Source organism: Dendrobates tinctorius, unplaced genomic scaffold (genome assembly GCF_039654945.1).
Source record: "Dendrobates tinctorius isolate UK_male_01 unplaced genomic scaffold, ASM3965494v1 ptg000341l, whole genome shotgun sequence".
Classification (NCBI taxonomy): domain Eukaryota; kingdom Metazoa; phylum Chordata; class Amphibia; order Anura; family Dendrobatidae; genus Dendrobates; species Dendrobates tinctorius.
The window spans coordinates 1,737,056-1,751,199 of NW_027362007.1; positions in this window are offsets into that span (position 1 = coordinate 1,737,056).

Genomic DNA, 14,144 nt, shown 5'->3' on the forward strand with positions numbered 1-14,144 from the left:
GTTCTTGGTGTCTGAGAAGCCATGGATCAAGGCAGGGCGGGACTTTGGAAGGGGTTATTGCTGATCAAGCAAAAGCCATTGACTGGGTCGACCACGAGTAACTCTGGTCCACTTTTTTGATGTATGGAGGCAGAGGCGTATCTAGGGGGGCAGCCGGGGCAGGGGGGTACAGTCGGGCTGCCAAATGCCGCGGTCCGCAGTGTCTTCCCCGGTGGCTGCATTCTGCCACCCCTCGGACTGTGAGTCGGCCGTTCTCTATGTCGGCTGTCAAGCTGACAGCTGGCGCAGAGAAGCTGCTGCGCGCAGAAAAGCGAAGAGCATCGGTGATAAGTGCTCCACTCTGGAGCTGAATAAAACACTGAAGATTAATGGGGGGGGGTACATAATGTGTGGTCATATTTGGAGTGGGGATGGGGGCACTTAATGTGTGGGAGGATTTAGAATGGGGATGGGCGGTACTTAATGCATGAGAGGATTTGGGCTGGGGATGGGCGGTACTTAATGCATGGGGGGATTTGGGGTGGGGATGGGGTACTTAATGTGTGGGGGGATTTGGAGTGGGGATGGGGGTTATTTAATGTGTGAGGAGATTTGGAGTGGGGATGGGCGGTACTTAATGCATGGGGGGATTTGGGGTGGGGATGGGGGTACTTAATGTGTGGGGGGATTTGGGGTTATTTAATGTGTGGGGAGATTTGGAGTGGGGATGGGGGAACTTAATGCATGGAGGGGATTTGGAGTGGGAATGGGGGGTACTTAATGTGTGGGGAGATTTGGAGTGGGGATGGAGGGTGCTTAATGTGTGGGGGGATTTGGAGTAGGGATGGGGTACTTAATGCGTGGGGGGATTTGGGGTGGGGATGGGGGTACTTAATGCGTGGGGGATTTGGAGTGGGGATGGAGGTTATTTAATGTGTGGGGGGATTTAGAGTGGGGATGGGGGTACTTAATGTGTGGGGAGATTTGAAATGGATGGGTCTACAGTTTGTTCTTCCAGATGTTATGGGGGAATAGACTGAACCTAGTCAAGCGGAAGGTCACTTACCGCACGAAGAGACTAGGCAGGTCGAATATGGTGAGCCCCATGGTGTTCATAGTGAACATCTTTTTGAAGGTCAGTGTGGCAAACCTTTGGAAAGAGAGGGCTCTCCATGGGTATTCTCCTGGAAGGGATGGTTTCAGCCTTTGGGTTGGGAGGTTGGGTTGAGTTTGTTAAATTCTAGCAGGATTCCCAAGAAGTACTGGGACTTGACTTGGCGCTGCTGCCAAGGTAAGTAAGCCCCCATGAGGCTTGTGCTGTTAGGCGTCGGATTCCTGCAGCGACACAACAGGAATCCAGAGCCTCACATGCTGCTCTGCAGCAAGCCATTCCTGAGGCTAAGTTCCTTTGCCGCTCCTCTGAGCATGCTCACAAGACGATCTCCCATTGGAGGTCGGGAGTCACGTGCTCAGGTCCTTCTCCAGATATGATTGGTCCATGTCAGAGATCGGAAAGGTCCCAGCAGCGCACGGCTATAAAAGGCCCACATGGCCGCTCGGCCATGCGCTAGTATAGACTCTTCTTGCTAGATATGTGAATAGTGATGGATGTATGATTCTGGTGACAGACATATTAAAATTCCCCTCCCTCTGATATTATGCATGTGATAGGGAACTATAGAAAGAGTCAGCGCCAGTCAGTGGCAAGCCTTAGGCCACTGTGCACACCGCACCTCTACACTAGCGTCCGGTGGTGTCACATCTCTCATGGCACTATCGCATAGCGGCTGTGTCTGCCGCTGCGCTGCATTCAGCAGCACTTACCGGCATCGCGTCGCCGAGACCTGTGAGTCTAAGGCCTCTTTCACACTTCAGTTATTTGCATCAGTTACAATCCGCCAAAAAGGCAGACAAGCGGATCCGTTCTCAACTGATGTGAGCGGATGGCACAGGATTCGTTTTTAGACGGATCCTGAAAATGAGGAAATTTAAAGGAACCGCTGGCCGGGAAAGAGAGAGAGAGAGGAGAGAGGAGAGAGAGAGAGAATTTTTTTTTTTTTTTTGTCCGGCACCCAGACAGATTTTGGGGTTAATTCAGTGTCTGGAGGATCTGCCGGCCAAAAAAACGTTGCAAGCTCCGTTTGGAAATCTTTGAGGATGTTGACGGACACTGACATTGTGGCGGATCCTCAAAAAAACGGATGCAACGGACGGCAATGAGTCAGGATCCGCCAATAATGAAAGTCAATGGGGAAAAAAACGGATCCGCAAAAAAAATGGCGGATCCGTTTTTTTTAAAAATTGGTGGATCTTGACTGATTGTCAAAAACGGAAGTGTGAAAGAGGCCTAACAGGCTTGGTGTTTATGTTTATGTTACAGCACCTCTGTGACGTTGAACCTGTGCGCATTATATCGCCATATAGCGCGTCTGCCATTAATTAGCAGCGATTTTAACACCTACTGCATGGTGGACCCCGAGCGGCGAACGCACTATATTATTTATTTATTTAGTGCGTTCCACCGTTCCTAACACTAACATTCTGGAAAGCATGGAGCACTTCCTGCTTCATTGTCCCTTTAATGCAGGTGTACAACAGGGTGGGAGCTTCCATTGGTGGGCCGCGGCTGGCTACTCTGTCCTATGCCGAGTGGGCCTGTGGAGTGTTCGGAGACATCGGGAGAAGGGGCCGAGTCACTTTATTTATAGTCAGCGCAGTGGTCAGGTACTTCACGTGGAACGCACAAGTTTTAGTTTCGACGTAGGGTAAAATCCTCCGTGTAGATGAAGTTTATAGCAGCATCCTAGGTGCCCTGGTGAAGGTCCGTTCTCTGGAGTATGAAAGACTGGGTGCCCGGAAAGCGGCCCATCTCTGGAGGGGTTTCTCCTTCGGGGTGCCTTAGTCCGTTAGTATTCCTATATCCTGGTGGTGGGCTGATGTATTGCACCCTAGATTTTTGCTTTGCATTTCAGCCTCCTGAAATAGGTTTGCAGTCATCGAACTTGAGCCTTGGGGGGTGAGTACGTAGGTTATGTTCTGTAATGTTGGTTTTATGTATCTGTATATATTGCATATAGTATATTTTCTTTATAATAGACGGTCTTAGGTTGGGTGGGGGATTGGGGTTAGGGGGGTCAATAGCTGTGATCAGAGACTGATCTGGCCTGGTCCAGGCACCACCTGGGGAAAAACTTTGGGGCCTGATCCTAGCTCGGAGAATCCTGAACTGTGTGGCAAGAGCTGGATCGAGGTGGAGGGATAGTTTGTGTAGGTGTTTGTTTATATATAGAGAAAATTTTTTTTAAAAAAAATGTAAATTTTGTATATTTTGTTGTATTTTTAGATTTGTTGTAGAGAGATTGAGGTGAAGTAAGGGGGTGACTGTAAGGTAAGGCAGTGGAGGTATTTGTCCTGTTCCGGTTGTAGATAAGTTATAATATGTGTAACATCATAGAATGGTATTTCGGTTTAGTGTAATGTGTTTATCGTGTTCATGTCATATATAATATTGTATATAGGACGGTGTGAATGTAGATGGGGTTGTATATAATAGTATGAATGAAGCTGGGCCGGGGATTATGCATGATTTCATACTATTTATATTTATATCCATGTGCTGATAGTTTTTCTGTTTCTTCACTTTTAGTCTTTTTTCCTTCATTATTTTGTTTCTTTAATTTTATTCTAATTTTTCTTTTTTTTTCCTGTTTCCAGTTTATTTACTTGTTTGGATTTATTTCAGCTTCTATGTTGTTGTTTTGTCTCTGATTCTATGTTGCCTTGCTCTGTGTGATGTATCGGAGTTGTGTTGTCTCGTCTGGTGTTCTGTGACACACTTCTATAAAAGACAATCTATTCCTCCCTGTTATCAACCATTCCAATGGGATGAGTGACGGACGCAGTACCTGTGGAATCTCCTGGGCCCTGGATCACTGCGATATGTGACATATCTTCAGTGCAGTCTGTGGACTTTCCTTCGGACATCAGCCGCTCCTCTTCTAACCCTGCGACACTGTTGCAGAATGTGGAAACATTGAGTCATTGTTGCACATGTTTTGGAGAGGCCTGATGTATAACATTGTGTTCTTTGCTGAGTCACATTTATCTTCTTGCAAATTCTTTTCGTGCGTTACAACGAGAACTAAATGTTGTGTGTGACTATAAATATGAACCATATGCAGTATACAAACCAGATATGAAATGTTTATCGCATATAATAAATATTTATAGCCACATAAAACATAATATATCCATAAACTATTCCACAATGACATAAATCCTACAGATCCCGGCAGATTTACCCGTCTGGGTTGTCCCCTTTTCACCACTACATTTTTTTTCTGTACACTTCTCTATGGGCTGAACTCGTCCCTCGCCCGTCTCCGGGGCTCCAGGTTCATACATTCACTATAGATTCCTACAATGCTTTTAGTTTTGGTCCTTAGAACAGGAATAGAACTGACTTGTGACCTTTACTTGGAATGTGCCATCATTTTTATCTTTGTATTAACAATTATTGATTTTACTGTTTTACAACTTTGTTAGTTATTAATTTTTTCTGAGCACGACACTAACGCAAGACAAAAACAGCAGCCTGTCCGACCCGATCTCCTACATTGGGGCCACCTCCTGGTGATTGGGCATGCCGCCCCCTGGATGCCCAGTCCTCAGAGGTTGGAGGAGTTGGGCGTCATTTTGGTGTAGTCCAGAGCTGTGCTCTGAACTACACTTTCCCCATCATTGCTCACAATCCCAGTAAATGATACAGTGTCTGCACAAGGCTTTAAAGTGTACCTATGTTACCAGGAGACATTTCAGAATTATCTGTGATGTGCACATGAAGAATAACTTTGTTTTAGCCATTATATGATGTTTATCCCTGCCTTCCATACACAACGCACACAGATATAAGGAATTCTTTCCATCCCATCTCTATGTAGCACTTGTTTTGAAGCATCTGTAGCATGGAGGATATTATACACCAGTGTAGCTGTGACTCCAGCTCATGGCAAAACACTTACTGGAAAGCAAGTAGCTTGTAGGTCATTTTACAGCAGTACTAAGCAGTGTAGCAGTGAATCCAGAGTGATGTAAGATAAAGTACTTAGTAGAAAGCAGCAGCATAGTCTGTGTCTGTGTGCCTCATCCCCTCTCCTTTCAATAGACTTTATTAAGTAGCTGTAATCTGATCCCTCAGTGTGCTGACAGTCTAATTTGACTTAAGCAAGCAAATTTTAAGCCTAGTTTGTCCAGCACTTCTAGTTATCACATTTCTTTTTCTTTGATTCATGCTTAAAAATCGTTAAAATGTTTCCAGACACATTTGCACAACTCTGACGCAACTCAAATTATGTTCTTGTCTACTGCGTGATAATCAAATTAGGCCTTTTTCACACATCAGTTTTTTGCCATCAGTCACAATCCGTCGTTTTGTGGACAAAAAAAAAAATGGATCCAGCAAATGATTGTGCTGGATCCGTTTTTTTCTCATAGACTTGTATTAGCGACGGACTGTGACGGATGGCCGGACGTTTCATCCGTCGTCTGACGGATCCGTTGGAAAATCTTTGTCCGTCGGCTGGAGACAACGGACAAAGTAACGTTTTTTGTTTAAGTCTCTGTCTCTCTCTCGGATTGTGACTGATGGCAAAAAAACTTATGTGTGAAAGAGGTCTTAGTTTTATTTGTTTTTTGGTGAATGTGGAGTTCTGGAGGTATAGTAAAGGAGAAGCGGCTCATAAATGGAGAAAGAAGCATATTTTATAAGACATATTACAAAGTTTCTTCTGTTGGCTTGCACTATTGACTTTTGAAAAGTTTATTGAAACAGTGGTGACCATTTAACAAGCACTAAAAGCTAAGGATGGCTGACCCTGGTGAAGTATACATAAGGCATATAAAATATAGAACAAAACTTATAGAACACATTCACTTTACATACAATATAAGGGTGAGTGCACACGGTGCGGAGGATTGTGCTGCGGATTTTTTCCCCGCGGATTTGCAGATAAATCCGCAGGTAAAATGACCTGCGTTTTACCTGCGGATTTGCCTGCGGTTTGACACCTGGACAATGGAACGGAATCCGCAGAAAGAATTGACATGCTGCGGATTTAAAACCGCAGCAAATCCGTGCAGAAAAATCCGCAGCATCTGCACTGCGGTTTTTAAAATCCATTAATTATCATTGTACTGTACATTGCCTGCGGATCTGCAGCAAAATCCGCACCGTGTGCACATGAAACAAGTGCAGCACGTAAAGTCTATACAGAATATATAAATATATACCACACATATAAGTCACATACAGCACAGAACAAGTAAACACATGCTGTGCATACGGTAAACATATAACGCACTTAGAAGGTACATACAAAACATACAATTTATCACTTTTGGTTTCATTGCAGCCATTTGGTAAAAAAGTTCATTTTTTCTCAATAATGTACACTCTCCACCCCATCTTGACTGAAAAAAATGAAATGTAGAAATTGTTGCAGATTTATTAAAAAAGAAAAACTGAGATCTCCCATGGTCATATGTATTCAGCCCCTTTGCTCAGTATTGAGTAGACGCACCTTTTGAGCTAGTACAGCCATGAGTCTTCTTGGGAATGATGCCACAAGTCTTTCACCCCTGGATTTGGGGATCCTCTGCCATTCTTCCTTGCAGATCCTCTCCAGTTCCGTCAGGATGGATGGTGAACGTTGGTGGACAGCCATTTTCAGATATCTCCAGAGATGCTCAATTGGGTTTAGGTCAGGGCTCTGGCTGTGCCAGTCAGGAATGGTCACAGAGTTGTTCTGAAGCCACTCCTTTGTTATTTTAGCTGTGTGCTTAGGGTCATTGTCTTGTTGGAAGGTGAACCTTCGGCCGAGTCTGAGGTCCAGAGCACTCTGGAAGAGGTTTTCATCCAGGATATCTCTGTACTTGGCCACATTCATGTTTCCTTCAATGGAATCCATTCATCCTGACCCTGCAGCTGAAAAATTCCCCCATAGCATGATACTGCCACCACCATGTTTCACTGTTGGGATTGTATTGGGCAGGTGATGAGCAGTGCCTGGTTTTCTCCACACATACCGCTTAGAATTTTCACCAAAAAGTTCTATCTTCGTCTCATCAGACCAGAGAATCTTATTTCTCATAGTCTGGGAGTCCTTCATGCGTTTTTTTTTTTAGCAAACTCTATGCGGGCTTTCATATGTCTGGCACTGAGGAGAGGCTTCTGTCGGCCCACTCTGCCATAAAGGTCCGACTGGTGGAGGGCAGCAGTGATAATTGACTTTGTGGAACTTTCTCCCATCCCCCTACTGCATCTGTGGAGCTCATCCACAGTGATCTTGGGGTTCTTCTTTACCTCTCTCACCATGGCTCGTCTCCCACGATTGCTCAGTTTGGCTGGACGGCCAGGTCTAGGAAGACTTCTGCTGGTCCCAAACTTCTTCCAGTTAAGGATTATGGAGGCCAGTGTGCTCTTAGGAGCCGTGAGTACTGCAGAAATTCTTTTGAAACCTTGGCCAGATCTGTGCTTTGCCACAATTCTGTCTCTGAGCTCCTTGGCCAGTTCTTTTGACCTCATGATTCTCATTTGGTCTGACATGCACTGTGAGCTGTGAGGTCTTATATAGACAGGTGTGCGCCTTTACAAATCAAGTCCTATCAGTGTAATTACACACAGCTGGACTCCAATGAAGGAGTAGAACCATCTCAAGGAAGATCACAAGGAAATGGACAGCATGTGACCAAAATATGAGTGTCTGAGCAAAGGGTGTGAATACATATGACCATCTGAGATTTCAGTATTTCTTTTTTAATAAATTTGCAAAAATTTCTACATTTGTTTTTTTCAGTCATATGGGGTGCAGAGTGAAAATTGTAAAGGGGTTTGAATACTTTCCGTACACACACTATATATATATATATATATATATATATATATATATATATATATACACGCCGCACATATAGTGTATATACAGAACATACATGATATATACCACACATATAGTGTATATACAGAGCATACATGATATACACCGCACATATAGTGTATATGGGCTCTGGGGCACTCGGTACCGGGCCCGATGAGCTTCAATGGGAGATGTCACGGCAGCTGGGACCTGGCCCGTGGCCCTGGGCGCCCATTGCAACAAAGCGGGGAATGTTCGGTGTGCTTATGATGATTAAAGTTTATGAATGAATGAGTCGTGACGCCACCTGTGGTGTTCGGCAATGAAGATGTTGAGCAGACACTGCAGACAGATCCTCTGGGACAGATGGTGGGGTGCAGCAATGATGTTATAGTCCTCCACAGGCAGGGCTGTAGTCCCTGGGCAGAGTAGGTGAAGTGACACTTAGATGGTGTAGTGTCGGGTGCAGGGCCAGGCACAAGGCTGTAGCAGTGCTGGGTGTGCTGACGCAGGAATAAGTGGAGGACACCGGGGCATGTAGTTCCAAAGCTTTACTCACAGTCTGTTGTGGCACAAGAGCCCGCATCTGTGCCGTGTCCTCCGAGTCAGGAGCTCAGTCAACCTCCAGGTGAGATGAAGCACTCCGTTCCAACACTACGCCAAATACTCTCAGTACTGAGTTACACTGGAGTTCCTCCTGTCAGATGTTCCTATGAACTCTACTTGTACGGCAGACAGCTGTAGCCGGCTTCGGGGACTCCTTACTACCTAGTCCCAGCTCACTATCGTTGCTGCTGTGCCCCCAAGTCTGGTGTGGGAATAAAGCGGTAACAACTTCTATTCCTCTGGTGTCTGCTGCAGGACCATTAGTATCCATACAACCTCAGGGACCGGACCCCGGCCTTGCGCTTAGAACTTGGGAAGGGTTCTCCTCTAACCCTGGTCCTTGTTCTCTTCTTCTCCTCACGTTCCATACTAATCCTTTCCTTCTTATGGAGAGTCAGGCTTTCTATCCAAGTTCCCTTCCTGTGCCAGCGGACCCAGGTCACTCAGGTCGGCTGCAGCACCTCCTTCCTCCATCCCACTCAGGGGATCTTCACTCTTCCTCTGACTCTGTCAGACTGACCAAATCCTAAACTCTTCTCACTCTTTTGATGCAACCTAAACTCCACCCACCTCCCAGCATGCTTCATGTTCCAAGCAGGGAGCCACCAAAGGTGCTTTGCTACACTACTATGTTGTGTGGGGTGCAGGTGTTGGAGCGTGATCAGGTGTCTCCACCTTACCTATATGGTGGGGCACCACACCTCAGGAGGAGGTGCAGTACCTTTGTGACGACTGAACCCTCAGGGGCGCCACATATATACTGAACATACATGATATATACCGCACATAGAGAGTATATACAGAACATACATGATATATACCACACAAAATGCGTATATACAGAACGTACATGATATATACCACACAAAGAGAGTATATACAGAACATACATGATATATACCACACAAAATGCGTATATACAGAACGCACATGATATATACCACACAAAGAGAGTATATACAGAACATACATGATATATACCGCACATAGAGAGTATATACAGAACATACATGATATATACCGCACAAAGAGAGTATATACAGAACATACATGATATATACCGCACATAGAGCGTATATACAGAACATACATGCTATATGCCGCACATTGAGCGTACAGACCTCTCAGGCCTCCTTACCAGCTGTTTGTCCACTTTCCCTATAATTATACATACATTCCTAATACTTGAGATTGACTCAGCTTCTTACATGGTTCTGCAATTCCTTCGCAGCCGCTCGTGGCCTCGCCATGAATTATATATAGAATGCATTATAAATAAGAGGCGGCGGGTGCAGAAGGGGCGCGAGTGCTGCTCTTCTATGTAAGTGTCTGACAAATCAGCAACTTTACCCTGTAACATCTTCAGGAACTTAATGAACTTGGATGTGTAAAATGAATTTGCATAACCTGACATTGACATACCCTCTAATGCAGGAGGAGAGTGCCCCCTACTGTTCACCAGCGGTTACTGCGCTATTGCTAAACTGAAGTCTGAGCAAGGAACGCAAAATATCGGGAAAGGGTGAAGACCGACAACTGCAGGTGTTGGAAAATGTGTGCTGGAGGTGTCAGCTACAAGTGGTCACAATGTGGACGCCAGACAGTAACACTGAGCTCCGGGAGCGCAGGCACTTCACATTTTACGGGAAGTTTTGCTTTAACATTTTCCCAGAACCCTGAAAATGTAATCTCATCACTGCAGCTGTGGAGACTTCGCTGATTAATCCTTCCCTTTATGTGAGTCCTGGACCTTCCCAAAACAAGGGACCCTGATTACATTCAAAATCCATAAATTTTGGCAGTGGGGGACGGGGCTCACCAAGAATGTCACCACCTGCCAAAACCATTTATCAGAAGGCATCCTTGTATGGTTACTCAACGCTGCCCATTTATTAAGAAAGCAAAGTGCCATAGAAAGCAGCCCCGCATGTCAGCAGTGTCTGAAGGGAAACAGAATGCCAAAAAATTCAACTCCGGAGGTAGGAAGAGGAAGAAGACCACCATAAACAGCAACTCTGGAGGTAGGAAGAGGAAGAAGACCACCATAACCAGCATATGTGCAGTGTATGAAGAGGAAGAAGACCACCATAAACAGCATCTGTGCAGTGTATGAAGGGAAAGTAGACCGTCATAACCAGCATCTGTGCAGTGTATGAAGAGGAAGCAGACCACCATAAACAGCATCTGTGCAGTGTATGAAGAGGAAGCAGACACCATAAACAGCATCTGTGCAGTGTATGAAGAGGAAGCAGACCACCATAAACAGCATCTGTGCAGTGAATGATGAGGAAGAAGACCACCATAAAGAGCATCTGTGCAGTGTATGAAGAGGAAGAAGACCACCATAAACAGCATGTGTGCAGTGTATGAAGAGGAAGCAGACCGACATAAACAGCATCTATGCAGTGTAAGAAGAGGAAGCAGACCACCATAAACAGCATCTGTGCAGTGTATGAAGAGAAAGAAGACCGCCATAAACAGCATCTGTGCAGTGTATGAATAGGAAGCAGACCACCATAAACATCATCTGTGCAGTGTATGAATAGGAAGCAGACCACCATAAACAGCATCTGTGCAGTGAATGATGAGGAAGAAGACCACCATAAAGAGCATCTGTGCAGTGTATGAAGAGGAAGCAGACCACCATAAACAGCATCTGTGCAGTGTATGAAGAGGAAGAAGACCGCCATAAACAGCATCTGTGCAGCGTATGAAGAGGAAGCAGACCACCATAAACAGCATCTGTGCAGTGTATGAAGACAAAGAAGACCACCATAAACAGCATCTATGCAGTGTATGAAGAGGAAGAAGACCGCCATAAACAGCATCTGTGCAGTGTATGAAGAGGAAGAAGACCACCATAAACAGCATCTGTGCAGTGCATGAAGAGGAAGCAGACCACCATAAACAACATCTGTGCAGTGTATGAATAGGAAGCAGACCACCATAAACAGCATCTGTGCAGTGTATGAATAGGAAGCAGACCACCATAAACAGCATCTATGCAATGTATGAAGAGGAAGAAGACCACCATAAACAGCATCTGTGCAGTCTATGAAGAAGAAGCAGACCACCATAAACAGCAATGTGTGCAGTGTATGAAGAGGAAGAAGACCACCATAAACAGCATCTGGGAAGTGTATGAAGAGGAAGCAGACAACCATAAGCAGCATCTGTGCAGTGTATGAAGAGGAAGCAGACCACCTTATCAGCATCTGTGCAGTGTATGAATAGGAAGCAGACCACCATAAACAGCATCTGTGCAGTGTATGAAGAAAAAGCAGACCACCATAAACAGCATCTTGCACCACGAGCCCATACTGGGCGGGCGCCTGTCTGTATCTTGTTCATTTAGACACTGTTCACATGTTCAGGTTTTAAATACAGTAGATAGGGACTGCTACGTGAAGGGTTACCGTGACGTGGTGGAGCAGCTTGCTATACAGTTTTTGCAAAAATGTATCGACTAAATACACTGTATTTGCTATCCAGCACTTGCTGATTACTGTCATATTTTTTACTGCAGAGTATTTTTGCAAATTTGTCATTTTGTGCTTTCTTGTTGTGTTTCAGCCAGCGGGTGGCGTGAACATTGTCTGACCGACTTGTTCACAATTGTGCATGTCACATATGTTTTTAATCCATTTTTCAGTGCATGAAGAGCAAGCAGACCACCATAAACAGCATCTGTGCAGTGTATGAAGAGCAAGCAGACCACCATAAACAGCATCTGTGCAGTGTATGAAGAGGAAGCAGACCACCATAAACAGCATCTGTGCAGTGTATGAAGAGGAAGCAGACCACCATAAACAGCATCTGTGCAGTGTATGAAGAGGAAGTAGACCACCATAAACAGCATCTGTGCAGTGTATGAAGAGGACGCAGGCCACCATAAACAGTATCTGTGCAGTGCATGAAGAGGAAGCAGACCACCATAAACAGTATCTGTGCAGTGTATGAAGAGGAAGCAGACCACCATAAACAGCATCTGTGCAGTGCATGAAGAGGAAGCAGACCACCATAAACAGCATCTGTGCAGTGTATGAAGAGCAAGCAGAACACCATAAACAGCATCTGTGCAGTGCATGAAGAGGAAGCAGACCACCATAAACAGCATCTGTGCAGTGTATGAAGAGGAAGCAGACCTGTTGTGTGCTCATTTTCAGGTTTGCCTCTGGCTTCTGATGAGGGTTATGGAGCTGGCTGTGCTGACAGAGGAGTGGTGAGTTCTCTGTCTGGACTCCCTCTGTAGGTGAAGGGAGGTAATGAAGCTGATCTAAATGGCAGAGACCGGCCACCTGAGGAAGAGGACTGCGATTGGACATCAGGAGTTTCTGATTGGATTTAAGGCAGCCGACTCCCTAGTTTCTTGCTGGTGATTTTTCCTGACTGTGGCTTCTGGTTTCCAGTTTGGTTCCTGCCTTCCTAAAGCTAAGTTTTCTCTGCTATTGTTCATATGAGTTTTTCTGTCTGGTTTACTTAGTTTTTGTGTTCAGCCAGCCCTTGCTGGGACTGGGCTGAATCCCCATTTTGTCTCTGATCAGTTGATCTCTTTTGCTCTGTCTTCAGAATATACCTGACTGCTGATATAGTGATTTTTTTCTATCAGACGTGTTGGACATTCTTTTTGGCAGGGTTTTTTGCGTGATTGCAGACAGCAGCTTTTCTTTCCTGTCCTTTCTAGTTAGCGAGGGCCCCATCGTTTGCTCAGCCTATCTTTCTACCTGTGTCTGTGTTTTCATCTTGTTTCACCGACAATACATGTCGGGGGCTATCTATTGCTTTGGGGTCTGCTCTGGGGCAGTTTAGATTTTCCCTTTCTGTGGGCTTATTTGGTTCTCCGGCCGTGATGAGGCATTTAGGACCACCGTAGGCGCGCTCCACTGCTGCTGCTGGTTGTTGTGGATAGGATCAGGGGTCTGCAGTCCACTAGTTACCAACCTCTCCGGTTTTCTGGGCTTAGCTTGCTTTTTGTTTTTTCCTCCTCGGTGACTCATTCATAACACGGACCACCATAAACAGCATCTGTGCAGTGTATGAAGAGGAAGCAGACCACCATAAACAGCATCTGTGCAGTGTATGAAGAGGAAGCAGACCACCATAAACAGCATCTGTGCAGTGTATGAATAGGAAGCAGACCACCATAAACGGCATCTGTGCAGTGTATGAATAGGAAGCAGACCACCATAAACAGCATCTGAGCAGTGTATGAAGAGGAAGCAGACCACCATAAACAGTATCTGTTCAGTGTATGAAGAGGAAGCAGACCACCATAAACAGCAGCTGTGCAGTGTATGAAGACGAAGCAGACCACCATAAACAGCATCTGTGCAGTGCATGAAGAGGAAGCAGACCACCATAAACAGCATCTGTGCAGTGTATGAAGAGGAAGCAGACCACCATAAATAGCATCTGTTCAGTGTATGAAGACGAAGCAGACCACCATAAACAGCATCTGTGCAGTGCATGAAGAGGAAGCAGACCACCATAAACAGCATCTGTGCAGTGTATGAAGACGAAGCAGACCACCATAAACAGCATCTGTGCAGTGCATGAAGAGGAAGCAGACCACCATAAACAGCATCTGTGCAGTGTATGAAGAGGAAGCAGACCACCATAAACAGCATCTGCGCAGTGTATGAAGAG